General features: G+C 35.7%; 1 long non-coding RNA gene and 1 pseudogene across 1 annotated transcript in view; one reads left to right on the top strand and one right to left on the bottom strand.

Annotated features, from left to right (window-relative positions):
- Positions 1–2761: 2761 nt before the first annotated feature.
- Positions 2762–4084, bottom strand: LOC144370625 (transcription factor AP-2-alpha-like; annotated as a pseudogene).
- LOC120884116 (uncharacterized) overlaps positions 3528–17265 on the top strand; it is a 43541-nt gene continuing 29803 nt past the window's right edge. The window contains exons 1-3 of the long non-coding RNA XR_005726362.2: positions 3528–3642; positions 4309–4392; positions 12018–12176. This is a non-coding gene — a long non-coding RNA (uncharacterized LOC120884116). The remainder of the gene's footprint in view (positions 3643–4308; positions 4393–12017; positions 12177–17265) is intronic.

Here is a 17265-nt window from a genome sequence, read left to right as displayed (position 1 = left end):
TTTATTGAGTTTTAAGTGTTCATTTGCTAATTAGTGCTAAGTAAACTAAATATTTGGAGAAGAAAATCAAAAAGGAGTTGTTATATATACCTTCACTGCCAAAGACTAGAGAGAAGTCTCAATACATTAAATGTTTAAAACAAATTTTTGGCTTTGGAAGAGGTTTTGTGAAGGTATTTCTTTGTAGGGAATTGTACTGTGATTTAATGTTTAAAGGGTAATAATTTTCACAAGTATTATCTCATTTTTACTCTGGAAGCAAACTTAAGTGCTACTTATGTTTTCTAAAATAACTTTGCTCTTTTTTTCTTGTTTTTTAAGAAAAAAAGTATTTTGTTTAGGTAAGAAAACTATAACTTAGTGAAGTTGAGATTTCTACAAGTAATTGAGTTAAGAATATATCTTTATTCCTCTGGTTATCATATTCTAAAATAATTAACTATGGATTTTTATTACATTCCATGAGAGTAATATATTTTAGTTAAAATATCTATTATGTTATTAAATATTTAGATTTTCTAATAATAGTTCATAGTTTATGAAAACTATACACATGCCATAGTTATATTAAGTTTATTTTCTTTCCATGAAAAATTTTGATACATGTAATAAGTACAAGGGTTTTTTTTTTTTTTTTTAATTTGTGTACTCACGAAGAGTTTTGTTAGATTTCATGAAATTTTAATGAGATATGTTTTTCTCTGATTATGGTAACTTTGTTATGACCAATTTTGTTTAAATACAATCCCCTACTTTTTTTGCCCTGAATCATTTTTTAAATATATATGTATATTTTTAGTTGTAATTGGACACAATACCTTTATTTTATTTATTTATTTATTTTTATGTGGTGCTGAGGATCCAACCCAGTGCCTCACATGGGCTAGCCCAGTGCCTCACATGGGCTAGGCAAGTGCTCTACAACTCCAGCTCTGCCTTGAATCATTTTAAAAAATTATCTATTTAAAATAATCCATTTTCTATTTTAGTGAAGGTTAGATTCACAGCAAAATTTAGTGGAGGCAGAGAGTGTTCCCATATTCATTTTGTACCCTTTCCTCTCTACCCACTACCACACTAGAGCAATATATTTTTTACACTTGATAAGCTTCTATTGTCTCATCATTATCATCCCCAAATCCATAGACTGCATTGAAGTTACCTGGAAAATCCTCAAATACTTCAAATACTTGGTGATTAATCAGTGCAGTTCCAAGTATTACGTAGATCAAAGAAGAAATCTCAAGAGAAATTTAAAAATACTTAAAATACTTAATACTAAATGAAAATATAAATACAACTTATCAAAATTTGAGGAATGCTGCAAAAGTAGTGTTTAGGGGGAAATTTATAGCAAAATTCTGATTTTGTTATTTTTTTAAGTGTATCAAATATTTATTTATCTGGGCAACAAAGGACTATGATACATTGACAGGCATGGAAAGTACTGCCAGCACAACTCAATACAATACAATTAGAACTGCTTCCAATATGGCCAGTGAAAATACAGAATACCAGGTGGTCCCAAATGTTTGGAGTTCTCTGAACAAAAAAAGTAAGAGAAAGAGGAAAAATCCCTAACCCTTGGTGTAAAGACAATACTCATTCATTGCTCAAATGATGCTTTTAAGGGAGGACAGTGGAATAAAATAAACTTTTTTTTCCTCCCCACAAGACATAGAAGGGTTATCAAACCACTCAAGTTAAAATTTTTGTTTCCAGGGTCCAATATCACTTTTTTTTCTTTCAGTTCAATGAAAAGCTAAATGTAATACTAATTATAAAATTTTATTTTACTTTTTTTTATTTGTTCAGCTGTTTCATTGTCATCTTTAACATGCTACAATAGGGCTAAACTCATGAATCCCCCAAACCTTGTATTTCTAAATAAGTACCATGAACCACATGAGGAACTAATAGGGAAGATTCAAAACCCACTAAACAAGAGATAAAGGAGATCACCAGATAAATAAGAAAAAAAAGGGCGAAAAAACAGACTTACCATATTTACAAATCCCATTAAATTACACATAAATAAATATATACAGAGACATGAACACTGATTCCCTTATATAAGTGTGAATCGTGTTGCTGGAGAAAGTTCAAGTTGGTCGCTTTACCTTGAAGAGGGAAAACTTCTACAACTGAAGACATGACATGGAACTTCGTGTATTTGTGTTCAAGTTTATTCACAATAATGATAAAAATGTCATTATCATCTTTGCCTTTTTTTTTTTAAATATGGCTACAATCTGAACTGAAGAGTGTAAGGGAAGGCGGTGATTCAGTCCCATGAAGCTCAATATAATTTTTTTAAACTTTTTTATGTTCTTTTTTTTTAGAAAAGAAAAGGTTTTTAAATTTTTTTTTTAAGTTGTTGTTGATTTACTGTTGTTGTTAAAAAAAAAAAAGTTCATAACTCGACAGAAGTTTTCTTTGCGGGCTCCACGGCCTGTTCTGTTCTCTTAGGCTCCACCTGAGGGCCGGGGCGTGGTCCGATGGGGAAGTCGAGGCACCCGGCTGAGTCGACCAGGCTGCCCACTGGCAGTGGAGCGAGCAGTCCCCAGGACCCGGGGCACCGGATGGCGGCGGCGGCGGCGGCGGTGGCGGCAGCAGCAGCAGCAGCAGCAGCAGCAGCAGCAGCAGCGAGGGTCGCTGGTCGGGAGCTGTCACCTGCCGGTGGGGAGGGGCCGAGTGGGTGGGCGCGCGGGGGCTGGTGAGGCAGGCGAAGGACGGGCGGGGCCGAGGCGGGAGGAGAGCCTCACTTTCTGTGCTTCTCCTCTTTGTCACTGCTTTTGGCGCTGTTGTCCGTGTGGCTGTTGGGGTTGTTGCAGGCTTTGAGGGCCTCGGTGAGATAGTTCTGCAGCGCGGTGACAGCGGCGCACACCGCCGGGCTGCGAAGCCCTGGGAGATGAGGTTGAAGTGGGTCCAGCAGCTCTGGATGCCGGGCTCCAGGATGGGGTTGGGCCGCGAGTTCCCCAGGGGAGATGGGTCCTGAGCCAGCAGGTCGGTGAACTCTTTGCATATCTGTTTTGTAGCCAGGAGCATGGTTTTTCTTGTCACTTGCTCCTTGGGATCCGAATGTTGGAGGTTGAGGAATTCAGCTACTGCTTTGGCAGGAAATTCGGTTTCGCACACATACCCCAAGTCCCTGGCTAGGTGGACGGCTTCTCCCTCCATAGTGATGTGAGCAGGGTAAAGTTGGCAGCTTTGCGTCTCCCTGATGGAAGATTTAATCCTATTTTGTCCAGTTTTTCTCTTAAAGATCTTCCTCCATTTTTAGACTTCGCCCTCCTGAGCACTCCGCCCAGCAGCGACGCCTTTAAGACTTTCGGCGGTGAGAGGCACCGCTGCACTTCCCCCACTGTGACCTTGTACTTCCAGGTCTGTGACCTTGTACTTCCAGGTCTGTGACCTTGTACTTCTAGGTGGAGCTGAGGAGTGAGAGTTGACCCGGAACTGAACAGAAAACTTCGTTGGGGTTCACCACGCCACCAAAGAGGTTGTCCTTGCTAATGGGGATGGCGGAGACGGCCTTGCTGTTGGACTTGGACAGGGACCCAGTGCCTTTCTTAATTACAGTTTGATCTGGGATGTTAATACCCGGGTCTTCTACATGCGGGACGTCCTCCATGGCGTGAGGTAAGCAGTGGATCGGGAGGTCTCCGAGTCCCGAGCCCAGTCAGTGCGGGTCGAGTAGGCGGTCCTTGTGCCGCAGGTAGTCCCTGCGAAGATCCAGGCGGACAGCTGGTGGGGCAGTCCCCGGTAAGTGTGCAGGAGCCCAGACTCCTGGCTCTGCCTCTGGCCGGTCACCCCGTGTGCTGTGGCTGCGGCTGGGCGTGCAGGGGGTTCAGGCTGTAGGGGTCCTTGACATGGGAGTAAGGATCTTGCGACTGGGGGTAGATAGACTGGTAGGGTAGAGAGAGTAAGGGGGCTGGAAGTCGGCATTGGGGGTGTAGGACAGCGGCGGGGCGCTCAAGTAGGGAGATTGACCTACAGTGTCCAGCTGGGGCAACCGCGCCATCCCTTTGCTGGTGCCCTCGTGACGGTCCTGCCAGTCCCCCATTTTGGCAAGTATGGACATCTCTGCTAGGCGCTCCTGGCGATGGGTCCCTACCAGGCTTGGGCTGGTGGGCTCCCCCAGGCCCTCTCCCTGGAATTGCTTAAGCAAATCCTCCTGTTTACCTGCTCACCAACCTCTCACCTGGTCATAAAGACCTCAGATTTGGTTATGTAATTAATTTTAATGCTATGATGGCTGGGCCCCTCCCTCAGAATTGGAAATCTCTTTGTATGTGTTTTTTTTAGATTCGTGTAAACCGTGTATGCGTGGAATCAAGAATGATTAAGGAAAGTGCAAAGACTTGTGCACAATGGTGCTCTGGACATGGAGTAAGTAATAAGTAAGCTCATGTTTCCTTGAATCACGTCTCTCTTGGAAGCTTTTCAATGTCACTCATTAATTTATGTTTATCAGGTTCTGACTATGTGCCAGGCCCTTGTGTATCTAGATTCAATTTGGAGCTAAATTGAGTAAACCCAGCAGCTATAATTAGTGTTAAAAAACACTTTGATTTGAATTGAATTGCTGATGACCTAAAAAAGTATATTATTATAGTTGTGTACTTTTCAAGAGATGTTAAATATATCAGTAAATACATAAACTTGCTCACAAAAGGAAGATAATTCCTGTGTCTTATGAATATAAGTGGTCATGGGAAATTTGATTTTATCTCCTTTTAAAAATATGCTTGCTTTTGTAGAGCTTTAATTTCATAGCAAAATTTAGTAGAAAGTGCAGAGATTTTTGCATAGACTCTCTTGACTCCATTTGTATACAACCTATCACAATTTCAACATCACAAACCACTGTGTAACATTTGTACAATTGATTTTGTACACTGATACATAATTATTACCAAGAGTTCATAGCTTACATTAGAGTTGACTCTCAGTGTTGTTATCTTTGAGTTTTTGATTAATATATAATTACATGTGTCCACTCCTATGATCAGAGTACATTTACTCCCCTAAAAAGCTTCTGAGCTCCATATATTCAATCTTCTCTTTCCTCTAACCCCAGGCAACCACCAATCTTTTTACTCTCTCTGTTATTTTATTTTTTTTGAGTATCAAGTTATTGGAATCATAAATTATGTAGGCTTTTCAGATTGCTTCTTTCACTTAATGATATGCATTTGATATGTATTCTCCACGTTTTTTCTTTTCTGGAGGTCTTTTGTTTTTTTAGTAACTAAAAAAATGAATTAATTTTAAGATTAGTTTCAGGTTCACATCAAAATTGGATTAAGATACAGGTAGTTCCCATATAGTTCCTCCTTCAAGCATGCCTAGCTCTCTTCATTTTCAGCATGCCTCATCAGAGTTGTACAATTCATATAATGGATGAACCTACATGGATACATCATCATCACCCAAAGTCCATAGTGTATATTAGGGTTCACTTTTTATTTTGTATGTCATGGATTTTGACAAGTGCATAATGACACTTGTCTCTACCATTATATCATACAGAGTATTTTTACTACCTTAGAAGTCCTCTGACTTTTCTCTTAATCCTTCCCTCCCACTTAGCTCCTGGAACCCATGGAATTTTTTTTTCCATAGCTTTTCCATAATATCATATTCCTGGAGTCATACATTATGTAGTCTTTTTAGTAATATGCATTTAAGATTCCTCTATGTATTTTCATGCCTTGAGAGCTCATTTTTTTTAATGTGAAATAATGTTACATTGTCTTGATATACTGCAATTATTTATTCATTTACCTGCTGAAAAACATACTGGTTGCTTCTGAGTTTTAGCAATTATGAATAAAGCTGTTATAACCATTCTTGTTCGGGTTTTTACATGAAGAATATACGTTTTCAACTCCTTTGTGTAAAGGATTGCAATCAGAGAATCCTATGGTGGGAAGATGCCTAATATTGGCAGAAACTGTCAAAATGTCTTCCAATACAAATGCATAATTTCATGTTACCCCACAACCTAGCCAGTATTTTATGTCAATGTTTTAAAATTGGTCATTCTAGTGGTGTGCAGTGATACTATTACTATTTGAATTTACATTTCACTGATGGCATGTGGTGTAGATCATCTTTTCATATAATTATTTTCCATCTGAATATCTTTTTTGTGAGGTATCTGGTACAGTCTTTTGCCCATTTTAAAATCAGACTGTTTAGTTTCTTTTTATAGAGTGTTAAATGTCTTTTGTTTATTTTGAATACTAGTCTTGTATCTGAATATGTCCTTGAACATGTTTTATGCCCATTAGTGGCTTATCTTCTTGTTTCACTAACAGCATTTATCAAAGAGGATAAAAATTATTTTTTATTAATATTAATTCTTAGATATTTCTTTCATATATTTCCTAAGATATGGAACTAGACAAAGATGTTCAGTTTTACTATTCTTATTCATTACTGTACTGAAAGTCTTATCCAGAGAAATTAATCATGAGAAAAATACATGATACATTAAAAATACTTAAAAGTTAGGAAGGGAGAAAGTCAAATTATCCTTGTTTTCAAATGATATGATTCTCCATATAGAAAAACTAAATATTTTACCAAAATACTACCAGCATTGATAAATGAATTTTGTAAAGTTTCAGGATACAGTATTAATATAAAAAATCAGTAGTATTTTTATATACCAATAATAAACTTGCTGATAAAGAAATTATGAAAAATTCCATTTACAATGGCTACAAAAAATAAATACCTGGGGATAAATTTAATTAAGTAAGTGAAAGACCTCTACACTGAAATTTATGAAATACCCATGAAGAAAATTGAAGAAGACACACACAAATGAACACAATGAAAAGACCTTCCATGGAAGAATTAATATTGTTAAAATGTCCATATTATTCAAAGTAATTCATACAAAATACCAATAACAAATCATAAAATTCATATGGAAGCCCAAAAGATCCCAAATAGCAAAGGCAATCTTGAACAAAAGGAGCAAAGCTGCAGGGCATTCTGATGTCTGTATTCCAGATATACTACAGCGCTTTAGTAATCCAAAACCAAAGGGTACTGGGATAAAAATATTCACATAGACCATTGCAACTAAATAGAATTCCATGAGGCAACCCTATGCAGTTATAGTCAACAGAATCTTGACAAAGGTGTCAAGAAATACACTGAAGAAAAGACAACCTCTTCAATCAATGGTGGTGGGGGAACTGGATATACAGGAAGCAGAAGTTTGAAACTTGGTCCCTGTCTCTCAGCCCATATGAAAGTAAACTCAAAATGGATCATAGACCTAAATGTAAGACTGGTACATTTTGTTGTTGTTTTTGCCTCCATTCTCTTCTCCATAATTGCTGTACTAATTTACATTCTTATCAACAACATACAAGAGTTCCTTTTTTCTACAGTGTTGCCAATATATGTGTGTGTGTGTGTGTGTGTGTGTGTGTTTGTCTGTGTCTTTTCAATAATAACCATTCTGCTTGGGGTGAGATATTATGGTTCCAATTTGCATTGCTAAGATAACTAATGATATTGAGCATTTTATTATATATTAGTTAGTTATTTGTATTCCTTCTCTTGAGAAGTATATATTAAGATCATGCAACCATTTAAGAGTTAAGTTGTTTTATATTTTGTAGATGAATTTTTTTAGTTTCCTATATATTCTGAATATCAATCCTTTGTCAGATGAGTAGTTAACAAATGTTTTCTCCATTTTTTTCATTCCATTTATTACTATCTTTGTTTTGAAAATGCTACTTAGTTTTAAATAATCTCACTGGATGGTATTTGGCTTTCTGTGCCTGTGCTTTGGGATCTTGTGAAAAAATCCTTACCTACATGGCTGTTATTAAATGTTTACCCTATGTTTTCTTCTAGTAATTTCATGATTTTAGGTCTTACATTTAGGTCTGTTTATAACCTATGCAATTTTTGGCATGGTGGGCTCACCATGGCTGAGGCTTACATTCTAGACCACCTGGGGACACCACTCTGCCTCCCTGGGACAAGAATTTAGCTTTAGAATCAACCTAAATGCCCATGATTAGATGAATAAAGAAAGTGTGGTATATACAAACAATGGAGTATTATTTAGCCATACAAAGAATGAAATTCTGTACTTTGCAGCAAAATGGATGGAACTTTAGGACATGCTGAGAGAAATAAGGTAGGCACTAAAAGACATATAACCCATGTTCTGTCTCATGTAGATCTTTCAAAAAGTTGATCTGAATGTAGAATGTGGATTAATAGTGACTGAGCGGAGTAGGGGAAAGGGAGAAGGGACCAGGGGAAGGGAGTGGGGTAGGGAGAATCGGATAATGGGAACAAAATCAAAATTGCATAGGTTATGAATTTTAGTGTTCCAAAGCACTGTAGGGTGAATATAATCCACAATCACCTATTATATATTTTATGAAGAACTAGAAGAGAGGAACTTGAAGTCTCCAAGCATAAAGAAGTGATAAGGATATGGAAATTCTACTTTTCTTTATTCAATCTGTAAATACTATAAGCATTATTGAAATATCACTTCTACTCTATGAATATATATAATTGTTACATGTTAATAGAAAAAAAATTATAAAAGGGCTTCCATTGACAAATTATGAGGCAATTTGAGCATTGTTATAAATAATGATATTAATAGATTTTTGCTCATTGAATAAAGTAAAATAAATATGATTCTGTTTTAATAAATAAGTAAAAATTTAATAAGTAGTTGTATTATGTGGTATTTACAGTAATATCATTTACTATTATTGATTATTGTTAATGACAATAACTGCATAAATAGATGGGGAGGAATGAAAAATTTTCCTTACAGATAAGCAATATAGAAAGAATGAGGGGGTTAAAGAATTATTAGTGGATTCTAAAACTAGTGGGTGGAAATTTTTTAAGGAGTGATATATTTCCATAATCTTAAATTATTTCCTTATGTGTTAGTCAGCTTTTCATTACTGTGACCCAAGTACTGACAACAACAACTTAGAGAAGGAAAAGTTGGGCTTCATAACTTCAAAGATTCAGTCCAAGATCAGCTAACTCCATTCTTCTGGACCTGACCTAAGGCAGAACATCTTGATGGAAAAGTGGTGGAGGAGAAAAGCTGCTCAACTTATGACAGCCAGAAAGCAGAGAGGGAGAAAAGGGGCGGGGTGACAGGAATGAATGTGTGTGCATGAGAGTGTCAGAGAAAGAGAAAGTTCATGCATGAAGGTATAACCCCAAGGTCAAAATAACCTCATAATTTGAAGAAACTCTTGTGTGGAAATTGTAGGCAGCCGTGCCCCATCAGCCTATAGTTACCACACAATTGTTTAGTCAAATGGATTAATCTCCTGATGACATTTTATTATTATTGCCCCAAAGCCTCACCTCTGAATCTTCCAAAACATGAGCTTTTTAAGGTTAACTAAGTGACATGAGTGAGGGAGGAATACTGGAACAAACTGACATTAGAGGAACATCAGTTTTGTAAATAGTTTCAGGGGAAAAGATTCATGTTCTTAGTTGTAATATTTAGATTCAATGTAAGACACCCCAAATTGAGAGATGTTTTATATTATTTTGAGAGGTAGCATAGTATAATGCTCAGGACTTTCTTAGTTTAAATGCTGGCTCTCTCCATTAGTAGCAGTTTGACTTTTGGAAAGCTAAATATGTATGTCTCAGTTTCTTCATTTGTAAAGTGGGAATGATAATAGTTCTTTTATGCTTTTAGATCTGAAATGTGTCCCCAGAAACTCATGTATTAGGAAATGTAGCAAAGTTCAGAGGTGAAAGATGGAATCATGAGGGCTCTGACTTCCTAAGTGCACTAATTCTTTTGAGAATTAATAATTGGATTGCACTTAGTGGAAGGTAGTGAAAATGATAAGCAGGTGGAGCATATAAAGTGCTCAGAATAGAGACTCACAGCTAATAAGCACAATAAATGTGCTTGCTGTCATCATTAATTAATTAATTACATTCATTAATTAATTACATTAATTAAATACATTTAATTACATTTCTCAGTTACAGAAAAAAAATCACTTACTACACTTGTACTATATCTAAGCATCTAGATGCTCAGATTACAAAATGCTTTTAATTAAAAATCAAACAAATGCAGATAAAACAAAATCCTGTCCTGTTTAAAGGTAGTTTTAGGCCAGAAAATATTTAGCTTCCAGTCTGGTGAACAGTAAAGTACCTTATGTAGAGGCAAATACCTCAAACTATCAACATAAATCACTGAATGTGGAAATGGGAATTGAGGCATACAATCAGGTTGTAGCTGATTTTAGCTTTCGCAAGTATATCACTGTAAAGGTGGCATTTCAATTAGAATTTAAGTAGTATGTGTTTTTGAAATTGCACACTAAATTTGCAGAGAAATATTTGAAGGTAGTGTATGTTCTTAGTCACTTTATAGTTCTTTTTTTTTTTATTCTCCTTCTCCTCCTGCTCTTCCTCCTCCTGCTCTTCTTCCTCTTCTTCCCATTTTCTCCTCCTCTTCTTTTTCTTTGGTGTGTATGTTTGAGTCTTTAAGAGATCAAACATTTATTTTGTACAATTATCTCTCTAAATAAATCACTATAGAAATCAAATTATGTTAGGTTAAGATGCAAAACTAAACATGATGATCTATCTCATAATTTCACTTTCAATGCAAAAATATATTTTTTAAAAAAATCCACATTTTAAATAATGATCCTAGGTGTGCAATTACCAAGGTGTGTGCAACTGTTCTGATGGTTACTGCCTCCAGATTGCCAAACAAGTGCCAGAAGTGCTTTTATGACTGTAAAATCGGGCAAGTACTAGTCTCTTTAGATAAAATTTTCAAATTTTTTATCCTCACTAAACTAACATTAGATTTTTATCACTTGAAGTGATACTAACATTTTTAAGGTAATCTGAGTTTTCTCAAAGAATGTGATCCAAATATGCCTTCTTATTCTTTCTCTTTTTTATAGTATTAAAATATTATAATTGAATCTGAATATCTTTGAAACTTTTTCCTTACTGATACCATTGACTTTCTCTTTTAGAATATTTTTCAGCTGGCCTCTATACGATTGAGATTTCAACTGTAAACAAATAGTATTTACTATATCTGTTACTATTACTATGTTTATGTTATAGAAGAAATGAAATAGAAGACAAAATTTTATTCCAAAGGAGTTTGTAGTTTAAATGAGAACAATCTGTATATAGCAGCTTAAGAGTTTACAGAAGGGATACCAGCACAAATTTCAGATTATTCTTTATTTTAGTGCCTGTCATTCATGCGTCCACTGAGTTAGCAAATACTTATGGAACTCTTCATATATACCAGATGTTGATCTGGGCACTGGGGATGTATAGCGAGCAAAGCAAATCCCTCACGTGCTGCTGAGACACTTAAGTTTAGGACTATGCTCAGTGCTTACAAGTGTCAGAATTAGGGTTATGAATTGAAGTTTCTTAATTTTTATGCTTGCATCCTTTATTAGCACCACAATGACTTTACATATAAAATTAGAGCCCTAAGATCAAAAGCCAACAATCTACTAAATAAAAACTGAATATATACAAATACAGTGAGATCTTTTAATAATCCTGTCCTTAGAAAATATTAAAATGATGCAAATTTGGATAACTTTGTGATTACACCATCTCAAATTACTTATTATTGCATCCTTTGACCCACAATTAGATTTTGTTGTAGCTTCTGTACCATGTTGAAAACTATGGAACCTTTTGGGAGTTTAGCTTTCATTTTTAGAAAAAAAGATTTTATACATATATAAAAAAAGATTTTATATATTATATATACACACAAACACATACATATATGTATTATGTATATATATGTAAGATACTATGTATGTATATGTGTATCTTTAAATATTATGATTCTATATTTTTTTTCTTGCTCCTATAGTAACAAAAATTCAGAATATTTTAATAAATTTGTTGCAACCTGAAAGTAAAATTGGATAGCCTAATTTTTAATGTACTTTTGTTTTTAGGTTCAGTCCCGGAGAAAGATTCTGGGAATACTATGAAGAACTGGCTTCTAGGTTTCTACATTGGTTCACCTTTTCTCATTATAATAAGCATAATCGTTGCGGTGTGGAAGAGAGTGAAAAAAAGTGGCTTTCCAAAGAAGAGGAATTCCTAAGTAGCTAGTAAGTTGAATTTCTGTTCTCAAGCTAACCTTTAGTAGCATTTGAATCTAATAATATGTAAGGTAATATGAGCAGCAACAACAATTTGTGTTTTACCAGGATTTTGAGTCAATATCTCATTTCATTGTGTGAGGTGTTTGTGAATTTTTCTTTTTAAAGATGCAGAGATTTGGGAGTATAGTTAAATAACTTGCCAAAGTCATCGCTCTGCCCTTAGCTCCCACCCAGTTAATCCTATCAGATTAATCCACTGATTGAGTTAAGACTCTCATAACCCAATCAATCCAGGTTTTCTACAGGAGCATCACTAGTGTTTATTAAAAATGTACATTTCTTATGATAGGACAAGCATAGAGTAATAGATATAGGTATTCCCACTTTTTAAAGGAAGGTTATAAAATATCTTCCCTGAGACTGCCTTGCCACCCTTTCAGGGGCCCAGGCCAGGCCCAGGATAGGCCCCACCGACTAGGAGATCCACACTGAAGCTGAGATCCAGGCCTTCTCTACAGTCCTTTCCACACAGTAGCCTCCACCTTGTGACAATAGACAATGCCTAGAAGCAGGAACATCTCCAAGCGAGTATCCCAAAGCCAGTGCAGAGCCTGCACTTTCAATCCCATCTCTGAAAGAGGTTGCATCAATTTTGGGGGAACCCCACTACTGTCCCAAGTTACCTCTGCTATTTCTGCAACCACCTTACTTGAAGTAGCATTCATTCAGGGACACTGGCAGAGTCTGGAAGCCCAACGCCAAGGTGAGGTACTGGTAATCTGCCCAGATACTACAACATTATAGGGTAGAGAGCTGGGATTGTGGCTTAGCGGTAGAGCACTCACCCAGCACATGTGAGGTCCTGGTTTTAATCCTCAGCACCAAATAAAAATAAATTAATTAATTAAATAAAGATATTGTGTCCAACTACAAGTAAAAAATAAATATTAAAAAAGATTGCAGGGTATAAAGTGTAATACCTCAGATCTTCACTGCAAGCAAGGAACACACATAGATGATATGAAAAAACAAGGGAAGAAAGTGCCCCAAATAAATCAGAATACTACAATAATAGAATCCATGGACAGCACAGTTGATGAAATGTCAGAGAAAGAGTTCAGAATATACATAATTGAAATAATATGTGAATTAAAGCAGGAAATGAATGAGCAAATATTGATCACTCTAACAAAGAGATAACAGGGCAAATACAGGCAAACATTGATCACACCAACAAAGAGATAAGGGAGCAAATGCAGGTAGCAAAAGATTAGTTCGAGAAAGAGAGATTCTGGAAAAAAAACACACACACACACAAATAAAATAAAATAAAATAAAAAATCCTTGAAATAAAGGAAACAATAGACCAAATAGAAAACTAAATAGAAAGCATCATCAACAGAATAGATCACTTGGAAGACAAAATGTCAGATAATGAAGACAAAGTATACAATCTGGAAAATAAAGTTGACCACACAGTGAATATAGTAAGAAACCATGAACAGAACATCCAACAATTATGGATAGCATCAACAGACCAAATCTAAGAGCTGTTGGGATAGAGAAAGGCACAAAGATTCAAACCAAAGGGATACACAATCTCTTCAATGAGATAAGATCAGAAAATTTCCCAACATGAAGAATGAATTGAAAAATCAAATACAGGTGGCTTACAATACACCAAATTGCAAAATTTCAACAGATCTATACCAAGACACATTATATTGAAAATGTCTAGCATACAGATTAAGGATAGAATTTGAAGGCCACAAAAGAGAGGCATTATATCACATATAGGAGGAGACCAATTCGTATCTCAACAGATTTTTCAACCCAGACCCTCATAGCCAAGGAGATCATGGAACAACATATACCAAGCTCTGAAAGATAATGGATGCCAACCAAGAATCTTACATTCAGCAAAATTAAGCTTTTAGATTTAATGATGAAATAAAACACTTTCATGATAAACAAAAGTTAAAAGAATTTACAGTGAGAAAGCCTACACTACAGAGGACCCTCAAAAAAACATTCAAGGAGGAGAAAATTAAAAACAACAATAAAAATCAGCAAAGGGAGGAACTACACTAAAGGAAAGGCCGATCAAAGGAGTAACCAAGTAAAAACCAAAATGTCCAGGAATACAAATCATATTTCAGTAATAACCTGGAATGTAAATGGCCTAAATTCATCAATTAAAAGACAGACTGACAGATTGGATTTACCAAAAAGACCCAATAATACGTTGCCTTCAATGCTCATCTTACAGGAAAAGACATTCACAGACTGAAGGTGAAAGGATGGGAAAAAACGTACCACTCATGTGGAACACATAAACAAGCAGGGGTTTTCATCCTCATATCAGATAAAGTGGTCCTCAAAGCAAAGCTAATAAAAATGGATAAAGAAGGACATGTCATACTGCTTAAGGGACACATACATCAAAAAGTCATATCATAAATATCTATGACACAAACAATGGGAAATCTATGTCAAACAAACCCTTCTCAAATACATGAACCAAATAGACCACAACACAATAATACTGAGTGACTTTAATACATCTCTGTCATCACTGGATAGATTTTCCAAGCAAAAACTACAAAAAGAAAATATAAAACTCAATAATACTACAAATAATTTGGAATTAACAGACATATATAGAATAATCCATCCATCTATGAGCAAATACACTTCCTTCTCAGCAGCAAATGCATCCTTCTCTAAAATAGACCATATGTTATGCCACAAAGTAAGTCTTAGCAAACAAAAAAAAATAGAGATAATATCCTGCATTATATCAGACTATAATGGAATAAAATTGGAAATCAATGATAAAATTTAAAAGAAAAGCTGCTCCAACACCTGGAGACTAAAAAATACCCTATTGAATGACTCATGGATAACAGAGGACATCAGGGAGGAGATAAAAAAAATCTTGGAGTTAAAGAGAACTCCAATACAACTGATCAAAATCTCTGGGACACAATGAAGACAGTGCTAAGAGGCAAGTTCATTGCATGGAGTTCATTTATTAAAATAAGAAAAAGTCAACAAATAAACAACCTGACATTATACCTCAAAGCCTGGAAAAAGAAGAGCAAACCAATACCAAAAGTAGTATAAGATAAGAAGCAAATAAAATCAGGGTGGAATAGAGAATGTATTGGTACAACATATTTTTCAAAGAAATGTCATGTTTTTGGAAAGAACACTACAGACAGTTCATTTAATACTCAGTTGACACTCAGGGCCAGGAGACTTCATAGATCTATTAAGTGAAGAGTTTTCAAAATTATAGGACCTTATATATCTGTTTGTATTTCTATCTTCCTTCTCAAGGTTTGGCATCCAGAAGGCATTCAATTCATACTTTTGAATGAATAAATGAATGAATGTATAAATGTATTAAATGAAGGCACAGATAATATAAAAATAATTTTCCAAACTCAACTAATTATGTTAGAATCCATATTGCACATTAGCTGAAACAGAAACCATTCTTAATTGTTCAGGCTTTTATCTTCCCTTTAAAGCAGAACAAAGCATGTCTTCATTTTAATAATTAATTTCACCAATATAATAACTCATCTGCTTCAGTGAGTTTGATGACACAGGAACAGTCCAGCTTTGACTTTGTGAAGAAGTATACAACTTTTCACTGAAAAGGAACTTCAAATATATTGACTATGGCCCTGAAAGGAAAGAAAACTTTTCCATTAGAAAACATTATGTTTAAATATTAAGTAACTTGGTACTTTGCTTAGATTGTTAAATCTATACCCATGTTTTGAGAACATATGGCAGCCTCCTAATACTGAATTCCTCAGGGGAGCTAAAGATGGAGGATGGTCCTGAATTAAGCACTCTCTAGAGACTCAGCCCTAATTAATTAAAACGATCAGTAAGCATATTGTGAGTGCTTCCAAAACCATCTTCTGGTGATATCTCAGCATGCTTGGGGACCTTAGACATGGATGGACTTCTGCAGTTAAGGACAGACACCTCTCCTGATTCTGTATTTACATAGTGCGATAATAAGTTGGTGCAATTAATTTGAACTCTGGACAAACCAGTGTGGGCCATAACTGTTGCAACAAGGACCTCTGGCATTTGATTCACATGCACACCATTAATGCCTGGATCCTGATAAGTTTGAAAGGCCAGCATCAGGCCTCTCTTGAATAGGCAGCACAGCTTCAAAACTTTCACAATCCTTTGGTCATTGTATTTGCATTGCACTATTAATTCTGGAATTATTTTCTCATTTGGATAAAGAGCACTTTCTATGTCTGTGGCAGAAAAAGCAGTAAGCAGATGACTGATGTCAGTCCTTCAAATCTGCAATGAGATCTGGGCAATGGTGTGCTGTGGAACATCTTCTAACTAAAAAAACAGGATATCATCATGTGAACCACATTACCATCTTTAAACATGACCATTGCTTTCAGTTTCCATTTCTTACAAGTGGGAAACACATTGTCAATGACAGGCTGACTCGAGATAGCATTTGCTTCTGTATCAAGTACAGTCTTTGGATCTGGCAAACTCTCATATCAGGTTTGATCCAAAGGAGGAAGAATGTTTTTGTTTATCATGTTTTTGTTTATGCTGAAGCTGAGCCAGCAAGAGTAGTGATTAAATTAAAAACATTTCTAAGCAAAGAGAAGGAGCATTTCTCTTGTGAAGAAATGGATTATAGATTCATCTCTGATTGGAAAGGAGAGGGTTGACAGTGAACTGTAAAGTTTAATCAGTTCAGATCTTGACTTCTAAAAATGACAGATTCATGAAAAGGCTTTTAAATTTTCTTTCCTTGTTTTTTCCCCCTTTCTGTTAGCTTATTCTGAGACCTCATCCCTGGATCTTAAGGACACAAAGACACAATTATAGAAAGCAGGGAAGTCTCCTGTCTGAGTGCATTTAACTTATGATTCAATTGGTCTCTACACCATACCCTCTCTTCATAGCCTTGTGCAGCTAGAAGCTATGTGAACTCAGGCTGGATAGTCAAAAGCCTTTAAGTATTCATCTAGAAGCCAGATTCTGTTTTTAGAAGAACCATGCTTACACCTTTAATTTCATTTCTATTTCA

The sequence above is a fragment of the Ictidomys tridecemlineatus genome, chromosome 14 (genome assembly GCF_052094955.1).
Source record: "Ictidomys tridecemlineatus isolate mIctTri1 chromosome 14, mIctTri1.hap1, whole genome shotgun sequence".
NCBI classification, from domain to species: domain Eukaryota; kingdom Metazoa; phylum Chordata; class Mammalia; order Rodentia; family Sciuridae; genus Ictidomys; species Ictidomys tridecemlineatus.
Note: the sequence above shows the minus strand (reverse complement) of the source record. Positions and strands in the feature narration are given on the sequence as shown.